The 23,123-nt window shown below is 37.7% G+C and overlaps 1 long non-coding RNA gene, 2 other non-coding genes and 3 pseudogenes across 3 annotated transcripts; all 6 read left to right on the top strand.

Annotated features, from left to right (window-relative positions):
* The first annotated feature begins 1,144 nt into the window (after positions 1-1,144).
* Positions 1,145-1,230, top strand: LOC136234329 (small nucleolar RNA SNORD25). Its single transcript, XR_010691218.1, has one exon. It is a non-coding gene; the product is annotated as a small nucleolar RNA SNORD25 (small nucleolar RNA).
* A 55-nt stretch (positions 1,231-1,285) lies between these two features.
* LOC136234536 (small nucleolar RNA snoR136) lies at positions 1,286-1,420 on the top strand (annotated as a pseudogene).
* A 168-nt stretch (positions 1,421-1,588) lies between these two features.
* Positions 1,589-3,259, top strand: LOC136233195 (small ribosomal subunit protein eS4x-like; annotated as a pseudogene).
* A 7,359-nt stretch (positions 3,260-10,618) lies between these two features.
* On the top strand, positions 10,619-10,704 carry LOC136234318 (small nucleolar RNA SNORD25). Its single transcript, XR_010691207.1, has one exon. It is a non-coding gene; the product is annotated as a small nucleolar RNA SNORD25 (small nucleolar RNA).
* Positions 10,705-10,756: 52 nt separating this feature from the next.
* On the top strand, positions 10,757-10,907 carry LOC136234535 (small nucleolar RNA snoR136; annotated as a pseudogene).
* A 6,865-nt stretch (positions 10,908-17,772) lies between these two features.
* Positions 17,773-22,715, top strand: LOC136234074 (uncharacterized). Its single transcript, XR_010691032.1, has 4 exons — positions 17,773-18,135; positions 18,743-18,897; positions 19,505-20,398; positions 21,617-22,715. It is a non-coding gene; the product is annotated as an uncharacterized lncRNA (long non-coding RNA).
* Positions 22,716-23,123: the final 408 nt, after the last annotated feature.

The raw sequence follows: 23,123 nt of genomic DNA, 5'->3' as shown, positions 1-23,123 counted from the left end.
GTGCTTAGAGATGTAGGGGGCGTCTGGCTTTCTGGGTTCTCCCAGAATTTAGGGTTGGGTTCTTCCTTTTCTGCGGAGCTCTGGGCTATTCTTACTGGAATCAATCTTGCTAAAAGGCTGGGTGTTAAGAGGCTCTCTGTGGAGTCTGATAATTTGGAAGCAATCAAAATGATTTCTGAGAATCATTCTATGGGTCTTAACAGTCGCAACCTCATCAAAGCTATTATAAGGCTTTGCTCCTCCTTTGAGTTCGTAGAGTTCAGACACATTTTTAGAGAGCAGAATCGTGTTGCTGATCGCTTGGCGGCGGCGGGCCATGAAGGGACGTTAGGCGTTACTACCCTTCCTGTTTCCCCTAGTTTCATCTCTCATCTTCTCTTAGAAGATAGGATTGAGGTTAGCTTCCCTAGGCTAATTCCTGGGTAGTTTGTTGTTATTCATTTTTCTTTTCCTTTTCTACCAAAAAAAAAAAAAAAAAAGCGTAAAATGCTTATAAAATGGGTGAATTTAATTTTTTTCAAAAAAATTGATATATTAAAACAAATAAAACAAAGAGTAAATTATGTATTAAAAATAGAAAATAATATTGCAGTTTTAAAAAAAATGAAACAAAGGATATTTTTCTTACTTAGGAAGAAATGGGCCCACTGAAACAACAAAGAGGTTAGTATCTAAATTTGTACACCCTCCAAAATTGAATACAACTCTTTTGCTTTCTTCTAATGGTTGGATACTCTTTTGATAGTTATTTTATTTGCAAGTTAGTCCTTTATTAAGACCACTGGAGATGCTCTAAAACAACAGCACTAGACTGGATACATCTGCAGATCGCTAAGCTTGGGGTTGGGGGCTGCGCGCTTGTGCTGAAACCAGAGCTTTCACAACTCATTAACAATGGTATCTACTAGTAATGTTTATTTACATGTTCTATATTCCGTAATATTAACAATGGTATCTACTAGTAATGCTATTTGCAGGAGTTAGGTCATGCTTTAACAAAGAATTACATGTTACATTAGAAGAGATCACTTTTAAGTCATAAAAAATTTCTCATTTTTTCCCCTTCTCCATCAGGGAAATTACATTTACATTTATATTTTTATTTTATTTTTCATTTTCTTTTCAAATTCAGATAAAATATTGACAGAACTGTGATGGGTCATACAAACCTGTAATGATTTGCAGAAATGATCACAAGTCTTTTAAGAACATCTAGGGGACTGAGTTCCTTGTACATAGTCTTAATTCTTATTTTTTATGTTCTTAGATCGGTATGCAAATTGTGAAGGCTATGTTGCGATTTTGCTTTTACAATGTTTAATTAGTTAATGCTGCTGTTATGGAAGCCTAAAACATTGTTTCCCTTGCCATCCATTGTTAAATTATCTTTGTTGCATTTGGACATCAGGAATCTACATCTCTTTTGTTGAATAAATGAAATGTTTTTTTCATGGCATAGGTTCTTGAATGGTAACTGTTACTGCAGTCTCTTGTATAGCAGCATAAAAAATACATTTGTTGGAAAATTAATTTTCTTGTTAATGTTTTGTCTAGTGACACCGTGTTTTTATGGTGCATTGCAGGCAAGAGGCTTGAAGAAACACTTGAAGAGGCTCAATGCCCCAAATCATTGGATGCTTCAAAAACTTGGAGGTGCTTTTGTAAGTTAGCAATGGTTGACTTTGTATTTACAAAAATCTTTTCATGGAGTATTCCCTTAATTTATGCCTTTTTTTTCTCTACTGTGGCATTAGGCTCCCAAGCCATCATCTGGACCTCACAAGTCTCGTGAGTGTTTGCCGTTGATCCTAATTCTGCGCAACAGGCTGAAGTATGCTCTCACATATCGAGAGGTTATTTCTATTCTGATGCAGCGACATATTCTTGTTGATGGGAAGGTTAGGACAGATAAACATATCCTGCTGGTTTCATGGGTATGTTGTTCTCACTTTGTTACTTCAAAATGTTATTTTTTAAATTGTGTTCATTTAATATTGAATGCTTGTGGATAGCTGGCCTAGGCCTTTTGCTGCTAAGTTGTTCACCCCGATAAAATTATTCTTGAATACAATTATATATATATATATATATATTTTGTCTTCTGCAAGCAGTTAATGATGCTTATCCAAGTGGAAAGCCTTCTTAGGATTAGAATTGAATTTGATTGTGCAACAATTCTAGTTTGTTGCACTATCTTGATCGTTTTGAGGGCTCTGTCTCTCCCTCAAAGGAAGTGGACCTTCATACTGTATTTGTATTGTTGTTCATTTTTCTTTATTTCTGCTTTAACAGATGTTGTGTCAATTCCTAAGACAAATGAGAACTTCCGTCTCCTTTATGAAACCAAAGGCCGGTTTCGGTTGCACTCCATCAGAGATGATGAGGCTAAGGTTTGTCTGCTTCTTTTGCTCAAGGGGTTAAATTTATTGAAATCTTGTGCAATTAGCACTATTTTATCTTTAGATATTAAATTTCAATCTGGCATTAATACGGTTCAATTGTGGAAAATATTGTGCAGTTTAAGCTCTGCAAAGTCCGATCTATTCAGTTTGGTCAAAAGGGCATCCCTTACCTGAATACATACGATGGTCGTACAATTCGCTACCCGGATCCCCTCATCAAGGCAAATGATACCATCAAGCTTGACCTGGAGAGCAACAAGATCACTGAATTTATCAAATTTGATGTAGGAAATGTTGTTATGGTCACTGGAGGGAGGAACAGGGGAAGAGTTGGGGTGCTTAAAAATAGGGAAAAGCATAAGGAAGTTTCGAAACTGTTCACATACAAGATGCAACTGGCCATGAGTTTGCAACTCGATTGGGCAATGTGTTCACCATTGGTAAAGGCACTAAACCATGGGTTTCTCTTCCTAAGGGCAAGGGTATTAAGCTGTCCATCATCGAAGAGGCTAGAAAAAGGCAAGCTGCAGCTCAAACAGCCGCCTAAGAAGTATTTTAAGTGTTTTTTTTGTGCTGAAGTTTATGTTGAACACATCTGATGAGAGGTAGTTGGTTTATTTTTAGGTGCATGAAATTCTGAAATGTTTTTAATTTGTTTTCATTTATGGACACAATTTTGAACAATATAGAGTGTGCTTATCAGAGAACTTGTGTGTTGCTTAAAGATTTGGTCTCAAGCAACATATTCAAATCACCATATTCCTAACTGTTAGTTGGTACTTGGTAAACGGGGAGGATAAGGGTGGCATCAGGACGGGAGCAACAGGAACTCCAATTAGAGGTTTTGGAGATTTTTATTAGGGATAGTAATTAAGGGTTATCGTGTTACATTATCTCAATGTATATAAGATAAGATATATGAGGTAAAAAAATGACAATCACAAATTGAGTTACTATGTAAATCGTGTTTTTATCTCTTATGTTACAAATTGTGTTATTGTGTCATATGTTAATTTCAAATAGGAAAAAAATAAAAACTATAACTTTAACCTTGTTTTAGCTAAATTATCCATCGCCGCGTTGATCATTTTTCGCCTTTGAAAGGTGTACAAATTTTGAAAAAAACCCAATATATATTTAATGTGGCAAGTTAATCGGATCTTATTAACATAACAACATGTTATTAACAATCTAGCCGGGTAAATTACATACGTGGTGTACAACCTTTACCCCAAATCCCACTTTGGTGTACAACCAAAATTTTATCACACTAAACCGTATGAGCTTCAGGTGACCTCCCACTAAAGTGTACAGCCGGTTTTTGTGACCGGTCAACGCTGGTCAACTATGCCACATCAGCATTTTTCACTTTTTCTAATTAAAAAAATGGGACCCACTTCTTCAAATCACTAGAATACCCTTTTCTATCTATCTCCTATCCCTCTCTTCGGCCTCCTCATCTGTAAATGCATACACCTTTAATCCTCCTTCCTCAACATTAATCCATTCTTCTTCTCCTTCTCCTGTCAAATATCCAAAGGTCTCAATCCCTCACTCATCGCCTCCATTCCCTCTTCGTTTTCCAGGAAGAAGAAAAGAGCTTAGAATGTGATATTTGCTTAAACGTTTTCGAGGAGAATGAAATTGGGAGAAGGTTGAAGAAATGTGGCCATGGTTTTCATTTTGATTCCTTTTCTCTATTTTCATCTTCTTCATCGGCTTCTTCGGATTCGTCTGATTCGTCTGCCCGATCATTTTTCTCCATGGATGAAGCTGCAATTTTTACAGCGCAAAGGACGGTAGCCATTTTGATACGACTCGTCTTCGAAATCGATCAAAGGATTATCTTTGGGTGAAGATAATCAAGAACACCAAACTCTATTCTAGCTAGAGGAAACTGAATTGATATTATTAATGATTGCTTACCCATTAATGTTACAGACTCCCTCTATTTAAAGATAATAAAACCTAATACCACTCTAATTAGGAAAGCAATAAACCTAACACTACTCTAATAAGGAAAGAAATAAAGCAACCTAATACTACTCTAACAAGGAAAGCAATAAGCTGTTCACTGGAATAAAAATGCGAAATCCTAATCCGACTCAATCTAGTCACTTGACGTAATCCCTATGCCAACCCGGAGTATGTTTGGTCCGGCTGGATTTTCGAACCCTTGGCCCGCCTCCCTCATCTCCAATCTTGTCGGCATCATGCGATGTATCATTTGGCTCCGCTTCGACAAGCACCTTGTCCTCAAGGTTGAAATGAAAGTCGGGGTATGTGTTAACAAATGAATCCAAAGGTACCCAAGTAGTGTCCTCCAAAATGGATCCCTTCCACTGAACTAGTACTTCTGTCGACGCCTGCGCCTCGTCTAATACCTTGCGGATAGCACACACTGCTATGGGTTCAGGCTGCACCGGTTCAGAAGTCGTCGGGAGCTCATCACTTGCTGCTACCGTTCCCCCTTCATTGCGAAACAGCTTTAAGCGCGATACATGAAAAACATTGTGGATTTTTGCATGATCCGGAAGCTTTAACCGGTAAGCGACGACCCCTACGCGTTCTAAAACCTCATATGGTCCGTAGTAGCGAGGGGCGAGTTTATTGCTAACCCGAAGAGCCAAAGATTTCTATCTATAAGGCTCCAGCCGAACCAACACCATCTCTCCTACCTGAAATTCAACCTCCCTTTTATGTTTGTCGGCCATTTGCTTCATACGGTTCTGTGAGGCGGTTAGAGAAACCTTGAGTTCCCGTAACAATTGATCATGCTCCGTCAGCTCTTCGTTAACAGCCTGAACATTGGACGAGCGACGTTGGTAAACCGGGATAATGGGTGGTCGACGGCCATACAAAGCCTCGAAAGGACTCATCTTGATACTTTGATTATAATTAGAATTATAAGAGAATTCTGCCCAACTGAGAAAGGAGAACCAAGTCTGCGGTTTAGAAGAGCAAAAAGCTCTTAAGTATTGCTCTAACCCTCGATTCACCACCTCGGTTTGTCCGTCCGTCTGGGGGTGATATGCAGTACTATATTTGAGTTTGGTGCCACTTAACATGAATAATTTTTTCCAAAATTGACTCAAAAATATAGAGTCTCGATCAGAAATAATAGAAGCAGGGAATCCATGATGACGTACTACAATGTCCACGAATAATTGTGCTGCTGTACTCGCATTGAAATTTGCTTCAAGGGCACCAAAATGTGCATACTTAGGTAGTCGGTCTACTACCACCATTACGGCCGAAAATCTTTTAGAGCTAGGGAGCCCGATAATGAAATCCATGGTGACGTCTTGCCATACTAATTCGGGAATCGGAAGCGGTTGTAGTAACCCTGCAGGTGCTTGTGTAGAGAATTTAGTTTTTTGGCATACTACACAATTGTCCACATAGGCGGACACATCCTTCTTCATATTTGGCCAATAAAAAAGATCGGATAATCGTACCAAGGTCCGTTTCTGCCCAACATGCCCTGCTGTTTGACTACCGTGAAAATCCTCAAGGAGAGCAGTGCGTAATGGTGATTCCGGACTAATATACATGCGGTTCTTAAAACATAAGATTCCGTCGTTGACCGAAAAACCAATCGGAAGTTTCCCTTGCTGAAATCTCATGTGGAGGTTGAGTAAATCCGCAAGTGTCTCGTTCTCTCGTTTAAGAACCTCGTGGACCTGTGAAACCGGTCGGCTGATCAGGAGTAGTGCCGGAGGCGTCTCGTCGGGGACTTCGCTGTCATTGATACGCGATAATGCATCGGCTGCTTCATTGGTCTTGCCCGCTTTGTATTCAATACGAAAATCGTATCCTAATAATTTCCTGACATAGGTCTGCTGGTCTGGGGTTTGAATAACCTAATGAAATAACTCTTTGAGACTTCGGTGATCCGTCCGGATAATAAAGAAACGCCCGATCAGATATTGCCGCCACTTTTTAACGGCTTCAGTGAGGGCGTATAGCTCCTTGTGATATGCAGAGCTTCCTTGCATACGAGACCCCAACTTTTTGCTGTAGAAAGCAAGGGGGTGACCATCTTGAATTAGGACCGCTCCAATTCTGACATTTGAGGCATCTGTTTCGATTATAAAAGTTTGAGAAAAATCCGGTAGCCGAAGTACAGGCGTAGTGGTAATGGCCCTTTTAAGTGCCTTGAACGCATCCTCGGCGTTGGAAGACCATTTGAAGGCATCTTTTTTCAGAAGATCAGTGAGAGGAGCAGCGATGGTGGCGTAGTGTGAAATAAAACGTCGATAATATCTCGTTAGGCCTAAGAACCCTCTTAACTGTTTGATGTTTTTGGGGATCGGCCAATTCACCATATCTGCAATTTTAGCGGGATCCGCCATGATGTCATTCCGTGTAATTAAGTGTCCCAAGTAGTCAATCGTATCTTTTCCCACAAGACATTTGGAAGGCTTGAGGTAGAATTCGTTAGCCTCTAAACTCTGAAGAACACGCCTTAAGTGGACAACGTGCTCTTCTACGGTTTTGCTATAAATGAGGATGTCATCAAAAAATACCGCAACAAATTTACGTAGGAATGGTGCTAAGACTGTGTTTATTGTCGCTTGAAAGGTTGAAGGTGCATTAGACAACCCAAATGGCATTACCAAGAACTCGTAATGACCCTCATGAGTGCGAAACGCCGTTTTGTACACATCCCGATCCTTCATTCGTATCTGAAAATACCCGGCTCGAAGATCAAATTTAGTAAAAATTATGGCTTGCCCGAGCTCATCAAACAATTCATCTATGGTTGGAATTGGAAAGTTATCTTTGACCGTAACTGCATTTAAGGCGCGATAATCAACGCAAAACCGATAAGTGCCATCCTTCTTCTTTACGAGCAGTACTGGAGATGAGAAGGGACTGTGGCTTACGCGAATAATGCCTTGCGTTAGCATTTCCTGAACCAGCTTTTCAATCTCAGTTTTCTGAAAGTGCGGGCAACGAAACGGTTTGACATTAACTGGTTTGGTAGCTGGTAGAAGATGGATTCGGTGGTCGAACTGCCGAGAAGGGGGCAGCTGCGTAGGTGGTCTGAATAGTTGTTGGAATTCTTGTAGAACCGCTGTAATTGCCGGATTCACCGTTGGTTCAATATGGAGATCAAGGATGGGGCTGTCTTCGACCGCGGTTACAATATGATGGAGTTCAAAAATACTGCTGATTTCATTGGCTTTTAGACATGCTTGAAGCTGGGAAAACGAAACCGTTTGGGGCTATAAATCTGTATCCCCGCATAGTTGAACCTCACGACCATCCCAAACGAAATCCATAGTTAGCCTGACGTAATCATGAGAGACCTTACCGAGTTTTTGTAACCATTGAATCCCCAAGACGATGTCTGGTCCTTTGATAGGAAGAACAAATAAGTCAGTAATGAATTCTATACTTTGCAAATCAAGACGGACATCCGGACATACTGTTGAACACTTTAATGCATCTCCATTGCCCACATAAACATGAAACGGTGTAGTGGGTTTAGTGGGTAAGCGGAGAAGAGTTGCTACCGTTGGTTTCATAAAGTTATGAGTACTCCCGCTATCAATCAACACTATAATATCCTGATTGCGGCATTTACCACGGATGCGAATAGAGCGGGAATTGTTATGGCCCTGAAGTGAGGTGAGACTAGAGATATCACCCGTAAGAACGATCTCATGAGCTGTATTTTCAAAATTGTAAGGCTGTTCGGTTGTGGCGGAATCTGTTTCTTCACCGATCAACATCAGAAATTTACCGTTACATTTATGAATGGGGGAATAGCGTTCGTCGCAATTAAAACAAAGACCTTTTTCCCGATGTTCACGCATCTCTTTATATGATATTCGTCGAAAAGGGGTGTGTTTTCCTTCCGTCGACCTGGCCGGAGCAGCTTGAATTTTCAGAGGTTCAGTAGCTGGTGTCGGGTAAGTCGGAGTAGGGTTTGCTGGTCTTGGTTGCGGTCTATTGCTGCGGTCAAACCGGTTCTCTATCTCGCGAGCTTCGTACTCTTTGGCTAGGTCAATGGTTTCTAGTAGGGTGGTTGGTCGAGCAATGCGGACTTGGCGACTCAGATAGGGTTGGAGGCTCGAGATAAAACAAGACATTAGTTGAGCTTCGTTGAGGCCGACGACCTTATTCATCAAACGTTCGAACTGAGTCAAGTAAGTAATTAATGAACCCGTTTGAACCAATTTATATAACTGGCCTTGGAAATCCTCGAACTGAGATGGACCGAAACGTTTTTTTATTTTGGCGAGTAAGTCCAGCCAACCTACGAACATGTTATTGGCTTTCATCCATCGGAACCATTCGAGGGCATCACCTTCCAGATGGAGAGCTACGATGCGAAGTCGATTATCGGCGACAACATTGTGAAAGTCGAAGTATTCCTCGATTTGGAAAATCCAACTGTTAGGATCAGAACCGTTGAATCGAGGGGGTTCGAGTTTAAGTGAGTGGGGAAAAGTGGGTGTATTGTTGGAAGTTTCGGCATGGGTGTTGGATTTGGTGTGATGTTCAGTGAGTTTGATGAGGGCGGTGTTGAGGGTGGCTTCGATAGAGCGTTGGAGAGAGTCATGAAGGGATTGAAACTCAAGATTGAGTTCCTTGCGGTAGGGTTCAGGCAGTTTTTCGGACATAATGAAAGCACCAGTTGATACGACTCGTCTTCGAAATCGATCAAGGGATTATCTTTGGGTGAAGATAATCAAGAACACCAAACTCTATTCTAGCTAGAGGAAACTGAATTGATATTATTAATGATTGCTTACCCATTAATGTTACAGACTCCCCCTATTTAAAGATAATAAAACCTAATACCACTCTAATTAGGAAAGCAATAAACCTAACACTACTCTAATAAGGAAAGCAATAAAGCAACCTAATACTACTCTAACAAGGAAAGCAATAAGCTGTTCACTGGAATAAAAATGCGAAATCCTAATCCGACTCAATCTAGTCACTTGACGTAATCCCTATGCCAACCCGGAGTATGTTTGGTCCGGCTGGATTTTCGAACCCTTGGCCCGCCTCCCTCATCTCCAATCTTGTCGGCATAATGGGATGTATCACATTTTCTTGTCAATTGCAGGATCTTTGGCAAATATCTCTGTTTTGTGGCCATGGCAGATCATCGTGATCGTGTACAGACAGATATCAAAGGATTTTTCCGACGGTAGCGGTTTGTTTGTTCGTCAATTTTGGGTTTTGACTTGTAGTATTTTCTAAGTTCCATCTATATAATATGTTTATCTCTAATTAATTAATTAATTAATGAATTAATTAATTATCTTCCATCTCTGCTAAATTTTTGGGTATGGACATGAATGCATCAATTTTATTATACCTCTGCTCTAGAGGCCAACCAATGGGGTAAACAGAGCACGTGTTGTTGGGACATGCGAAAGAGTGGAAGGAATTGCAGAGAGGTGAGGTGCAGGAGATGTGTTGAGAAGTGGTGGGGTTGTAGCTTTTGGAGAAGTCGAGTCAGGTGTTCTTTGGATTTTCAAGCTAATTTAGGATCAGTTCATGTTTTTTTGCAAAGAGAATGAAGTATTTTGAAAATCAAATTTATTTGGTTTTCTGATTTTGTGGTTGATTCTCTTTTTTTACAGTAGAAAAGGAAAGAGAGAGAAAATCAAAGATAGAGAGAGAAATGAGTTGCATAAAAATGGGGAAAGAAGGAGATGTCATTTTAGTAATTTATATAAGGGCAAGGGTATTCTAGTGATTTGAAGAAGTGGGTCCCATTATTTTAATTAGAAAAAGTGAAAAATGCTAATGTGGCATAGTTGACCAGGCGTTGACCGGCCAAAATTACCGGCTGTACACTTTAGTGGGAGGTCACTCAAAGGTTGTACAGTTTAGTGTGACAAAATTTTGGTTGTACACCAAAGTGTGATTATGAGTAAACGTTGTACACCACGTATGTAATTTACCCCAATCTAGCCGCCTTTAGTGTAGTAGACTAACAAATGCTGATGAGTGTGTATTTTTGTTATTTTGACCTTTAGGTTTTACTTAATAACATGCTGCCTAATGCTTAACAATCTAGTCGGTGTGGATGTATATTGGTTCCCTCTTGACTCATTCCCTTGAAGCGATATTTGTTGTTGCTTTTTATATAACTCCCTCATCTCTTTGTTGAGTTGAGGGCAGCATTGCAGGAGCAACTACATTCCATTGTTTTTTGGAATTTTTTTTATTATATGCAATATAAATGGAACATTGATGAGTCCTGCAGACCTGTAGTGATTTGCAGAAATGATCGCATGTCTTTTAAGAATATCTAAGAGACTGGGTTCTTTGTACATGGTCTTAATTCTGAATTTTTTTTTGGGATCAGTATGTAAACTGTAAAGGCTTCATTGCAAATTTTAATTTTAACCTACTGCTTTACACTAAGTTTAATTAGTTAATGTTGTTGTTATGGAAGCCTAAAACACTGTTTCCCTCGCTATCCAAGTTTGAATTATCTCTGTTGCATTTGGATGTTGGGAAACTACATCTCTTTTGTTGTTGAATAAATGAAATGTTTTGTTATGGTATAGGTTGAATGGTGTATAGATTTTTTGGTGCATTTGTTGTGTTAATTGCTATATGCATAATACTCCATGGACATTCTATGTATTGTAATCCACATAAATTGTATGCTTTTTTTTTTGTTTATTAGTAATTTTAATGCTTTGGAGCTTGATATGGTTCCGTTTGACATCTGTCTAGTAGCTTCTTTGTTTGACATCATGTTGGGCTTGGCCCAAATATAATTTGTGAAATAAAGCCCACCCATGTGTCTTCTTATGTCTTTGAGTTTTTCAAGTGGAAAAACATCTCACATTGCTTTCAAAGCACTTAGTGGAGATGTTTATAAAGAAGGTCCTCACATGCTTGGGGTGTGCCCCAAGGGGTACCCACTTTTGTGAAAGGGTGAGGACCTATCTTCATGGTTGACCACCACACGCGCGTGCGCGCCGTCCGTCCGGGCCGGGTTGGGTTGGGTTGGTGTAAAATGTATATTTTTTTATTGTAAAAAAAAATTAATTAATTAATATTATTTTTTTAATTTCGGAAATTAATTTTTATTTTTACTCTGATTCAGTCTTTGTGAACGTTGTTCACAACGTCCATTTTTTCTGAATGTGTCTTCAGTCTCCTCCACCTTCCAGATTTTTCTCCTTCTCTTTCTCCATGAAATCAGAGCTCAAACAGCTCTTTTTTCTTGTATAAATAGGTGGTGTGAGACTGCCTTCAACACACAATTTAATTTCATCCATTCGGTATTTTTTCGAAACTGAGCAAGTAAACAGAGAGTGTATACAGAACGATTTTCGTACGGTGCAATACGAAAATCGTATTAGAGGGCTGTTTTATCCTGGAGGCAACCAGAGTTCATACTGTTTGCTAAATTTCGGCAGTTCCGCGAACGTCTTAAAGAAAGCGACATTGTCCGCGACTCTGCCCATTTAATTTTGTTCGGTCTGTTCCTATTTTCTGAGTTCGAGGAACAACAATTTTAAGACGGTTCAATTACTGCTGATGGCTACCGAACAATCAAATGGGATTGCTGAGATTAACAAACCATTCCGGTTTAAAGGAGCTCATTTCCGAAGATGGAGACAGAAGATACTGTTCTACCTCACAACAAAGAAGGTAGCTTCTGTTCTGACTTCGGAAAAACCAATTGTTCCTGAAGATGGTGACGAGGCAGATGTTCGTGCTGCTGAGAGATGGACAGAAAATGATTTTCTGTGCAAAAATTATATACTCAATGGACTGACTGACGATCTGTATGATTACTACACTGCTGAAGAAAAAACAGCAAAAGAAATTTGGGAAGCTCTGCAGAGGAAGTATGACACTGAGGAGGCCGGATCGAAAAAATACGCTGTAAGTCGCTACCTCAAATTCCAGATGACTGATGACAAGTCAGTGGAAATTCAATCTCATGAATTACAGAAGATATCACATGAAATTATTTCAGAAGGTATGCCTTTAAACGATCAATTTCAAGTTGCTGTCATAATTGACAAATTGCCTCCTTCGTGGAAAGATTTTAAAAATATTTTGAGGCACAAAACAAAAGAATTTTCGATGGAAAGTTTGATTACTCGCCTCCGAATTGAGGAGGAAGCTCGAAAACAAGATTTAAAAGAGGAAGTGCTTATTGTTTCTAATAGCACTAAAAGGTCCACTGCGGTTCTAAAACCCACTCAAAAGAATTTTAAGAATCAGAACCGCAAACCAATCCAAAACCGCAACACTCGAGTTAATTTGAATTGGAACCTTCAAAGGAACCAAAATAGGCCACATCAACAACCACCTAGAAATGATGCTGCTTTCCTATGCTTTAACTGTGGGAAACCAGGTCATATGGCACGTAAGTGCAGGAACAGGCCAAACACTACTCCTAGTGTTAACCTGACTGAAGAGCAACATAACTTTGTTGCTATGATTTTTGAGATCAACCTCATAGGTGGATCAGATGGGTGGTGGGTAGACACTGGTGCTTCTCCCCATGTTTGCTATGATAGAAGTATGTTCAAAACATACAGTGCTGTGACCGAAGATAAGAAAGTGTTATTGGGTGATTCCCATACCACTATTGTTGCTGGAATTGGTAGTGTGGAATTGAACTTCACATCTGGAAAAACCTTAACTTTGAAGGATGTGATGCATACTCCAGAAATGAGAAAAAATTTGGTTTCGGGCTATCTACTCAACAAGGCTGGTTTTACTCAGACTATAGGAGCAGATTTATTTACTTTAACTAAGAACAATGTATTTGTAGGAAAAGGTTATGCTGCTGAAGGCATGTTTAAGTTGAATGTTGAGATTAATAAAGTGAATGCTTCTGTTTACTCCTTGTGTACTTTTAATATTTGGCATGCTCGTTTTTGTCATGTTAATAAGCGTATCATTAAAAATATGAGTAACTTAGGATTAATTCCAAAATTGAATCTGAATGAATTTCTTAAATGTGATTATTGTAGTCAGGCAAAAATCACAAAAACACCTCATAAATCTGTTGTTAGGGATTCTGAACCTCTAGATTTAATTCATTCAGATATATGTGAATTAGATGGAAAGTTGACTAGAAATGACAAACGATACTTTATAACCTTTATTGATGATTGTTCTGACTTTACTTTTGTTTATCTTATGAAAAATAAAAGTGAAGCATTTGACATGTTTAAGTTGTTCATAGTTGAAATAGAAAATCAATACAATAGGAAAGTCAAGAGACTTCGTAGCGATAGAGGCACAGAATATGGTTCTAGCCTGTTGTTTATTGATTTCTATAAAACACATGGCATTATACATGAAACCACAGCACCTTATTCACCAGAAATGAACGGAAAGGCTGAAAGGAAAAATAGGACACTTACCGAATCTATAGTAGCTATTATGCTTAGTTCAGGTGCTGCCTCACATTGGTGGGGAGAAATCCTTTTGACTGTTTTCTATGTGCTAAATAGGGTCCCTAAATCCAGAAGCAAAATCTCTCCTTATGAGATCTTGAAAAATAAAACACCTAGTCTATCATATTTTAGAACTTGGGGTTGTTTGGCTTATGTTAGGATTCCTGACCCTAAGAGAGTCAAACTTGCTAGTAGGGCTTATGAATGTGTATTTATTGGATATGCTGTGAATAGCAAAGCATATAGGTTCTATGATTTGAATGCAAAAGTCATCTTGGAGTCAAATGATGCTGACTTTTATGAAGATAGGTTTCCTTTTAAATTAAGAAATAGTGGGGGTGCATCATCGAGTAGCATACCTGCTACTAGACCTATAGTACAAAAAGAGATTGAGGAATCTGAACCTAGGAGAAGTAAGAGACCTAGAGTATCTAAAGACTTTGGTTCTGACTTTTACGCTTTCACAGTAGAAGAGGATCCACTTACTATACAAGAAGCCTTAACCTCATTAGATGCTGATTTATGGCAAGAAGCCATTAATGATGAAATGGACTCACTTGAGTCAAACCAAACTTGGCACTTAGTAGACTTACCACCAGGTTGTAAACCAATAGGTTGTAAATGGATCCTTAAGAAGAAACTGAAACCTGATGGTTCAGTAGATAAGTTTAAGGCTCGCCTTGTAGCTAAAGGCTTTAGACAAAGAGAAAATGTTGATTTCTTTGATACTTATTCACCTGTCACTAGGATTACATCCATACGTGTTTTGATTGCTATTGCTTCTGTGCACAATCTAGTAGTGCACCAAATGGATGTTAAAACTGCGTTTTTGAATGGTGAACTAGAAGAAGAGGTTTATATGGATCAACCTGAGGGCTTTGTAGTCTTTGGCCAAGCCCATAAGGTATGTAAGTTAGATAAGTCTTTATATGGGCTAAAACAAGCACCTAAGCAATGGCATGCAAAATTTGACAACTTGATTATTTCAAATGGCTATAAGGTGAATGAAAGTGATAAGTGTATCTACTATAAATATGAAAATGGTCTTTGCACCATTATATGCCTATATGTTGATGACTTGCTTATTTTTGGATCTAATATTCATGTTGTAAATGCTGTTAAGTCAATGTTGTGTGAGAACTTTGACATGAAAGATCTAGGAGAAGCGAACGTCATTCTTGGCATAAAGATAACTAGGTCTGAAACTGGAATTTCTGTAGATCAATCTCACTACGTTGAGAAGATTCTAAAGAAATATAACTACTTTGATTGTAAACCTGCATGTACACCTTATGACCCCAGTATAAAACTTTTTAAGAACACTGGAGACAGTGTAAGACAATCAGAGTATACTATCATAATTGGCAGTCTTCGTTACGCCACTGATTGTACTAGACCCGACATCGCGTATGTCGTAGGACTGCTATGCAGATTTACTAGTAGACCTAGTGTGGAGCATTGGAATGCTATAGAAAGGGTCATGAGATACCTTAAAAGAACCATGAAACTTGGATTACATTATCAAAGGTTTCCAGCAGTCCTTGAAGGATATAGTGATGCTGACTGGAATACCTTATCAGATGATTCCAAGGCTACTAGTGGCTATATTTTCAATATAGCTGGTGGTGCTGTTTCATGGAAGTCTAAGAAACAGACTATTCTAGCTCAATCAACCATGGAATCAGAACTGGTTGCACTAGCTGTGGCTAGTGAAGAAGCAGGTTGGTTGAGAAGTCTGTTAGCTGAGATTCCCCTATGGGAAAAACCGATTCCATCTGTATTGATCCACTGCGATAGTACCGCGGCTATTGCTAAGATTCAGAATCGTTATTACAACGATAAGAAACGACAGATACGTCGTAAGCACAGCACTGTGAAAGAGCTACTCACTAAAGGAGCTGTTAGAGTGGATCACATACGCTCAGAAGAGAATTTAGCCGATCCTTTGACGAAAGGATTAGCTAGAGAGAAAGTCCATAATACGGCAAAGAGTATGGGACTTATGCCCCTACAGTGATGAGTTACACACAATGGTAACCCAACCTATAGACTGGAGATCCCAAGAAATAGGTTCAAAGGGTAATAACAAGTTGTGTGGTAATATGAGTCAGATCATTCAATTAGAAGCATGAATATCCTGAAGCGATTTGAGGTTGAGATAATAGAAACTCTTAATGAAGTCTATACTCCATTTGGAGTGAAGTACCTAGCTACAGGAGTACTTTTGATAGACTCACCTATATGAATGTGGAAGTGAGGCCGCTTCCTATGAGTTTAGGGCAAAACTCTAGAGCATTCATTAAACCGGGATAGACGTGCAAGGCCATAAACGCACGGGCTACTAGAACTACACTCTGAAAAGGTTATGGCGTGATATACGTCAGAGATAGAGTTCAAGACTACGAGTCACTCTAGTAAAATCTGAACTATACTCACTACGCAAAGGTTCAAATCGAAAGATACCTCTGCTTATGTCTGATCTTATGTAACTGCTCAGTAAAACGATTTCAAAAATTCTAGTGGGGGATTGTTGGGCTTGGCCCAAATATAATTTGTGAAATAAAGCCCACCCATGTGTCTTCTTATGTCTTTGAGTTTTTCAAGTGGAAAAACATCTCACATTGCTTTCAAAGCACTTAGTGGAGATGTTTATAAAGAAGGTCCTCACATGCTTGGGGTGTGCCCCAAGGGGTACCCACTTTTGTGAAAGGGTGAGGACCTATCTTCATGGTTGACCACCACACGCGCGTGCGCGCCGTCCGTCCGGGCCGGGTTGGGTTGGGTTGGTGTAAAATGTATATTTTTTTATTGTAAAAAAAAATTAATTAATTAATATTATTTTTTTAATTTCGGAAATTAATTTTTATTTTTACTCTGATTCAGTCTTTGTGAACGTTGTTCACAACGTCCATTTTTTCTGAATGTGTCTTCAGTCTCCTCCACCTTCCAGATTTTTCTCCTTCTCTTTCTCCATGAAATCAGAGCTCAAACAGCTCTTTTTTCTTGTATAAATAGGTGGCGTGAGACTGCCTTCAACACACAATTTAATTTCATCCATTCGGTATTTTTTCGAAACTGAGCAAGTAAACAGAGAGTGTATACAGAACGATTTTCGTACGGTGCAATACGAAAATCGTATTAGAGGGCTGTTTTATCCTGGAGGCGACCGCAGTTCATACTGTTTGCTAAATTCCGGCAGTTCCGCGAACGTCTTAAAGAAAGCGACATTATCCGCGACTCTGCCCATTTAATTTTGTTCGGTCTGTTCCTATTTTCTGAGTTCGAGGAACAACACATCACCAGCTTGAGCTCGTTCATGGTTCAAGAGGGTCATATCACCTGCTTAAATAACGAGTCTGTAAAACCTGTTATCAGAAATGAGAGGACTGGTTGAGATGTTGAATTAAGGTCATTGATAAGCAAACAAAAAAGAATAAAATAGTTGATAGAACTCAAGAAATCTCTTAGGTTCTGTTAAGTCAGATGGAATATGTTTCTTTAACATCTCCAGTTATGATTATCTTTGGCGTTTCTTAATTTCTTACATTATGTCTTCTTATAGCATTTTATTTTATTTTAAAAGCTTGGTGGTTATTGCTCACAGTTGGGGGAATATATGCATTATAGTTGAGTTAAAAAGACAAGTAAATGCAAAGGGTTATGGAAAAGTGGACCTAATTCAATCAATTAGTTTTATTTACACACTGTAATCTAGTATTCCTTTATGTACCTTGTTTCTTGTTTTCCCCTCTTGGTTTGTTTCATTTTCTTATCTTTAATCTTCTACATGGTTATTCTTCATAGGTCCTGACACAATAAGTGAATTGCATAATGAACCTCAGGTTATTGTGGTCGTGTCACTTTCAAATCATATTTTGGAGATTAACTACCGGAGGCGGAGCTAGGGAGGGTCACGGAGGGTCACAGTAGCTCCACCCCTGGTTATGATTGAAACTGCCGTGGCTGGGAGCCCCAGCCCCATCTTTCTGTTCTGATTTTTTTTTGGGGTACAGATGAATAAAACGAAGTGGTTTTGGGCTTTCAAAATTTCTTTCAAAGTCTGATTTTAAAAACTGAGAAATGACAAGTTTGACCTTACTTAATAAAAATAGAAGTTGCTGTGAAAGGAAACAGATTACTTCGTGAAAGGAAAGAAAGAAAGAAGACACAAGTTGAAGCTTGTGAACGGAACGCTGCGAGAGGAAGAGTAGAGACGCTGCTCTCACCGACGAGAGGGAGAAAGGCTGCTGTCGTTGCCGCCTGCTTAGGAAGAGAGAGAGGTTTTATCAAAAAAAAAAAAGGAAGAGAGAGATAGAGAGGTAAGTACTTCATTTAGGGTTTTTAATTATTTAGGGGTTTTGATTTTAGTGTTTTAATTTTAGGGATTTCGATTAAATTGAATTGATAATGTGATAGTTAGGGCCTCTAATTGATTGAATTGATGATATTTAGGGGTTCTGATTTTAGGGTTTGTATTGAATTGAATTGATAATGTGATATTTTTAGTGTTCAATTGAATTTATGATATTTAGTTTAGGGGTTTTAATGAAATTGATAATATGCCAAATTTTAGAGGTTTTGATCAAATTGAATTGATAATGTGATAGTTAAGAGGTTTTAATTGAATTGATGATCTTTAGGTGTTTTGATTAAATTGAATTGATAATATGTTAAATTTTCGGGGTTTACTTGAATTGATGATATTTAGTTTAGGGATTTTAATGGAATTGATAATATAAACTAACTAAAACTTAAAATTTGTTTAAGTTCTCTGTTAATGGAATTGATAATGCTGTTAATGGAATTAAGTTCTAAATATGTTTAAGTAGGATTTATTTTTTTTCCTTACACGGTCAAGCCCCCCGAGGTTTGGGTCCTGGCGCTGCCATTGTTAACTACTACTTGTTCTGAACTTCTTGCTTGCAGTTCAAGAAGCCTTGACGGTTAAAAAAAAGAAGATGCCACAGAGGACACGGCCTATGACAGCTCTGCTGGTTTTTACGGGGCTCAATTTTGTCTTGTTGCAAACAATTACTCCAGTCTATGATTTTGTTTGCTTTCACCCATATTGGGAAAGAAGGGTATGTTCTAATTTTCATTTCTGTAGGGGTAGAGGCACATTCCATTCTCTACTGCAATTTATGAGTTGTTAACTTTTTTATGAAGTTAAACATTGGCATTCTAGTTGAATAGTTAATGTCTACGTGATTTAACTTACTAAAATGCTGAATAAACACATAAGCAAGTACATTTTTTTGCTTTGGTTATTAATATGAATAGTTACATGTCAAGTGGAGTTTGATTTCCAAGTAGATGGAGCTAATCCTTTGAATTCCAAGTTAACTGTCAGGGTCATGGTGTTTATAATCTTTTTCATTGATGTGTTTGCCATATACGTTCTTGGAGGTGTCAAGACATGAATGAGATAGATCACCCCTGGGTCTTAGATGATCAGATTTTGCACAAGCAGTATTTTTCAAAACATTGCCTTAATAGTTCTTGTCTAATTTAGTAGAAATAACAGGTGGACACACATAAATTGTCGATGTTGCAGAAATACGGGGAAATCATATACGAGCAGAAGGAAAATATACATATGTATATGATTCTGGTTACTTGTGTTTGATTTTTGTTTCAAAGAGATTTTTGGTGTTTAACTGATATAATTGTTGGTTACTTGTGTTTCAGAGAGTGTCGTCGCCAGGATCGTGAAGCTTCTTTAACAAGGGTTTCGGGATGAGCAGACGATGTCATTTACTTGAATGGTGATAGGAAATTAACCAGTGTCTGGTTTATGGCCTCACAAGTCCCTTTTCCCTCTTATTTCTTGAGTTGGGAGTGGAAGACAAGGAGCTAAATAACGTAGTTGCAAATTGAGTTTATGTGGATCATGAAGCAGTATTTAGCTCAAAAGGAGTATTACATTTCCATCTGCACTTTTTTACTAAGATGTTGGATTAAGATCAGCAGGTAAATTATGGAACTCAAGACAGTAACGTGAACCTTGTTTAAGGGACTTAAAGCTGTAACATAAAACAGGTCCGGTTGCTGGTTCGAATTTCGTAAGCGCCGCATAAAAATATTTGTAAGCCGATAGTTGTTCTTAGTTATTTGCTATTATAGTTAGTTGTTTGTTAGTAATATTTCATAAAATTTTGATTAACTGTTAATTTTGATATATAAAATGTTTAAAATGGACATACATTAAATTAAACATGTTCATTGGTCGGGTCGGGTCAAGCCTAACAGTTTTTTGCAAAAATTGTTTAGCCTAATCCAACCCAACCCAATTAAACCTATATATATACATATATGGTGAATAGAAAACTTGTCATTTGGCGCTTACGAAATTTGAACCAGCAACCGGAAAAAAAAAAAAAATATATGTGGCACCACCATAATAAAATTGGTCAATATGACTCCGGATTGGAGGCCTTGGCTCGGGAAACCTCAAAAGACTCAGTCAAGGATCCATGTGTCACAGCAATCACATTTGAACCCGTGAATTGCGGGTTTAGTGGGCTTAAGGGATATCAGGCGCCGATATCTGAATGTACATTCACCTATTAGGTGACACGTAACGTATCCTGTTCATAAACTCATAACCGTCTTTTATAGCTCGATCACATATAAACTGAGGTAGTAACATACAAGAATTGAGATGTTCATTCATTGCTAGAATTGATTAAAAGAATGATGTACCTAAATATATGAAGTATTTTTTATCTTTTGAATGTACAACAGTCACTTCTTATATTTTTAGAAACACGCTTTAAAAGTTCCTACATTTTAATAAAAATTAGTTATTTAGTCCATCCTTCATAAATTTTAGGGTTAAGATGTAAAAATACTCCTAACGTTTTATCCCTAACGTTTTGGGTCAGGAGCAATTTTACCCCTAACGTCTAAAATGGTGCAATTTTACCACTAACGTTGGAAGCCAAGAGCAATTTTACTCCTAACGTTAATAAATTGAGTCAATTTGAGAAATAATTCATCAAACTGTCTTCTCGGTCACGAATCTTGTTATCTACACTTCATACGTGTGTCATTTTATCAGTAACAAATAACAAACATTCGTTGGGATGTGAAAAAAATAAAAAAAAATAAAAAAAAATATTGTTTTTTTGTACGGATTAGACAAAAAAAAATGCAAAAAATCCACCGAATTTATAAATATTAATCTCAAATTCTAATATTAAATTATAAAAAACTTTTTTTAGAACGAATTATTATGTAATTGGTGCAGAATAATGAACAAAAATATCCGTGTTTTATAATAGTGTCTGAAATTGATCTAATTTATCAATGTTAAGGGTAAAATTGCTCTTAGCTTCCAATGTTAGGGGTAAAATTGTACCATTTTAGACGTTAAGGGTAAAATTGCTCATGACCCATAACGTTAGGGGTATTTTTGTACCTTATCCCTAAATTTTATATAAAATAATAAATTTACCTTTCTATTACTAATTGATTTTTATATATTTAATTAATTTTTTTTTGAAGTAATATATTTAATTAATTTTTATTTTCTTTTTATTATATTAATATAAACATGAAAAAGTAATATTAGTAATAAGACTATATTATTATTTAGTCAATTTTTAACAGATACTCAAATTATACTAATGTAGAAATTTTATTTGAAATATAAATATATCTTTTATGTAATATTTATTTTATGTGGTGTTTGTTATTAAATTTTTTATTTATTAAATATATGGTCTGATAATTGGGTTCCAAACTTATATCTTAAAAAACCTGCATTTTCTTGTGTTTCCCCTAAACCTGAGATGGTAGCTGAATTAATTGACCCTGATACGGGCCAATGGGATGTACATAAAATTGGTCAATTATTTGTCCCATCTGACGCGATGGAAATCCGGAAGATTCGTCTTAGCTTAAGAAAACCTGCTAATGCAATTTATTGGCACCCGGATAGAAATGGGCTATCCACTGTTAAAAGTGTGTATCGGATTGCTGAGGAAGAGCGGAAAGTGTCTACTGATAAACCTGAACAATCTAAACCGAATAATATGAGTTTTAAGAATTTATGGCGGATCAAACTACTACTGAAAATCCTGCACTTCTGCATAGACGGGGGATTGGACAAGATGTCCTATGTCAAGTTTATGTCAAGTTTGTAATGCCACACTTGAAACATTAGATCATGTATTCTTTAAGTGTTCAGCTACTAAACGAGTATGGAAATTGGTAGATTTGCCAATTCGTGTGGATAAAGTTTTTGCTGGAAATGTGGCTGAATGCCTGTAGATCTGCCAGACATTTCTGAATAACGAGCAGGTACATCGGGTTGTTGTGGTGCTTTGGTGGTTGTGGTTTCGTTGGAACCTTTTTCGTCGGAACCTGAGTTTCAATCTGCTGTCTCAATGTATAACCATGAACTGATCCGTCTTTCTCACTTGTTTTTCAATCGAGTTCTCAATTACCTTCACTCATTCACAATTCAATGGAGAGGAAGCCTGCTCTTGCTCGTGGAGGCGCACGCGGTAATCGAGGAAGAAATACCATCCAGTATTATGGTGCAGCTGCTCCTGGTCGTGGCTGCACCCGTTTTCAACAATACCGTTCTCGGGATTGTCAGCAGTCGACATTCGAAGATGGAAGGACTGAAATCGAACGACATTCTAGTTCGGAACAGGTCGGCGGTAGAGGTGGCAATGTTAGTTTCCGAGGACCTACTAGAACATATGCTTCTTCTTTAGCTCAGTCAGTGAAAGAATCGCACAACTTATCATTTGGAACTCTTCCTGGTAACTTTTTATTGCTTCTTTAAAATCTTGCTTTGGAATTCAAAACTAAAAGTAAAATTTACAATTCCTTTCCTTTGAATTGCGATTGCATATTTAATATGGATTCCAATCCAAATCAGTTGTTTGAGATTTGATTATTTATTTCTTGATTGATTGTTTACAAATTTGATTTGTGGTTGATTTTAATTTGGTAAACATTAAGTTTTCTTAGGTTCAATTGATTTTAGAGAGAGAAAAATTAAGAGAGAAGAGAGAGAAAGAGAAAAATATAAGAAATTAAAAATAGATAAAAAAGATGGTTTAATTGATTTTTATTTTTTATTTTGAGGTTTATTTGTGATAATTAGATAATAAAGGAGATGAATTTATAAAAATAAATAAATATAAGGACCAATTAACTATTTTTCCTTTGACTTTAAACACTGTTAGTCAATTTGGTATGTGTTTGCTAATGGAATGAACCTCAAAGTACCATTTTGTAAAGTTTTAAACCACAAAGGTGTCGATCGAAAACAGGTGTAACCACAAGATTT

This window comes from Euphorbia lathyris, chromosome 6 (genome assembly GCF_963576675.1).
Source record: "Euphorbia lathyris chromosome 6, ddEupLath1.1, whole genome shotgun sequence".
Classification (NCBI taxonomy): Eukaryota; Viridiplantae; Streptophyta; class Magnoliopsida; order Malpighiales; family Euphorbiaceae; genus Euphorbia; species Euphorbia lathyris.
This window is presented reverse-complemented; position numbering and strand designations above follow the sequence as displayed.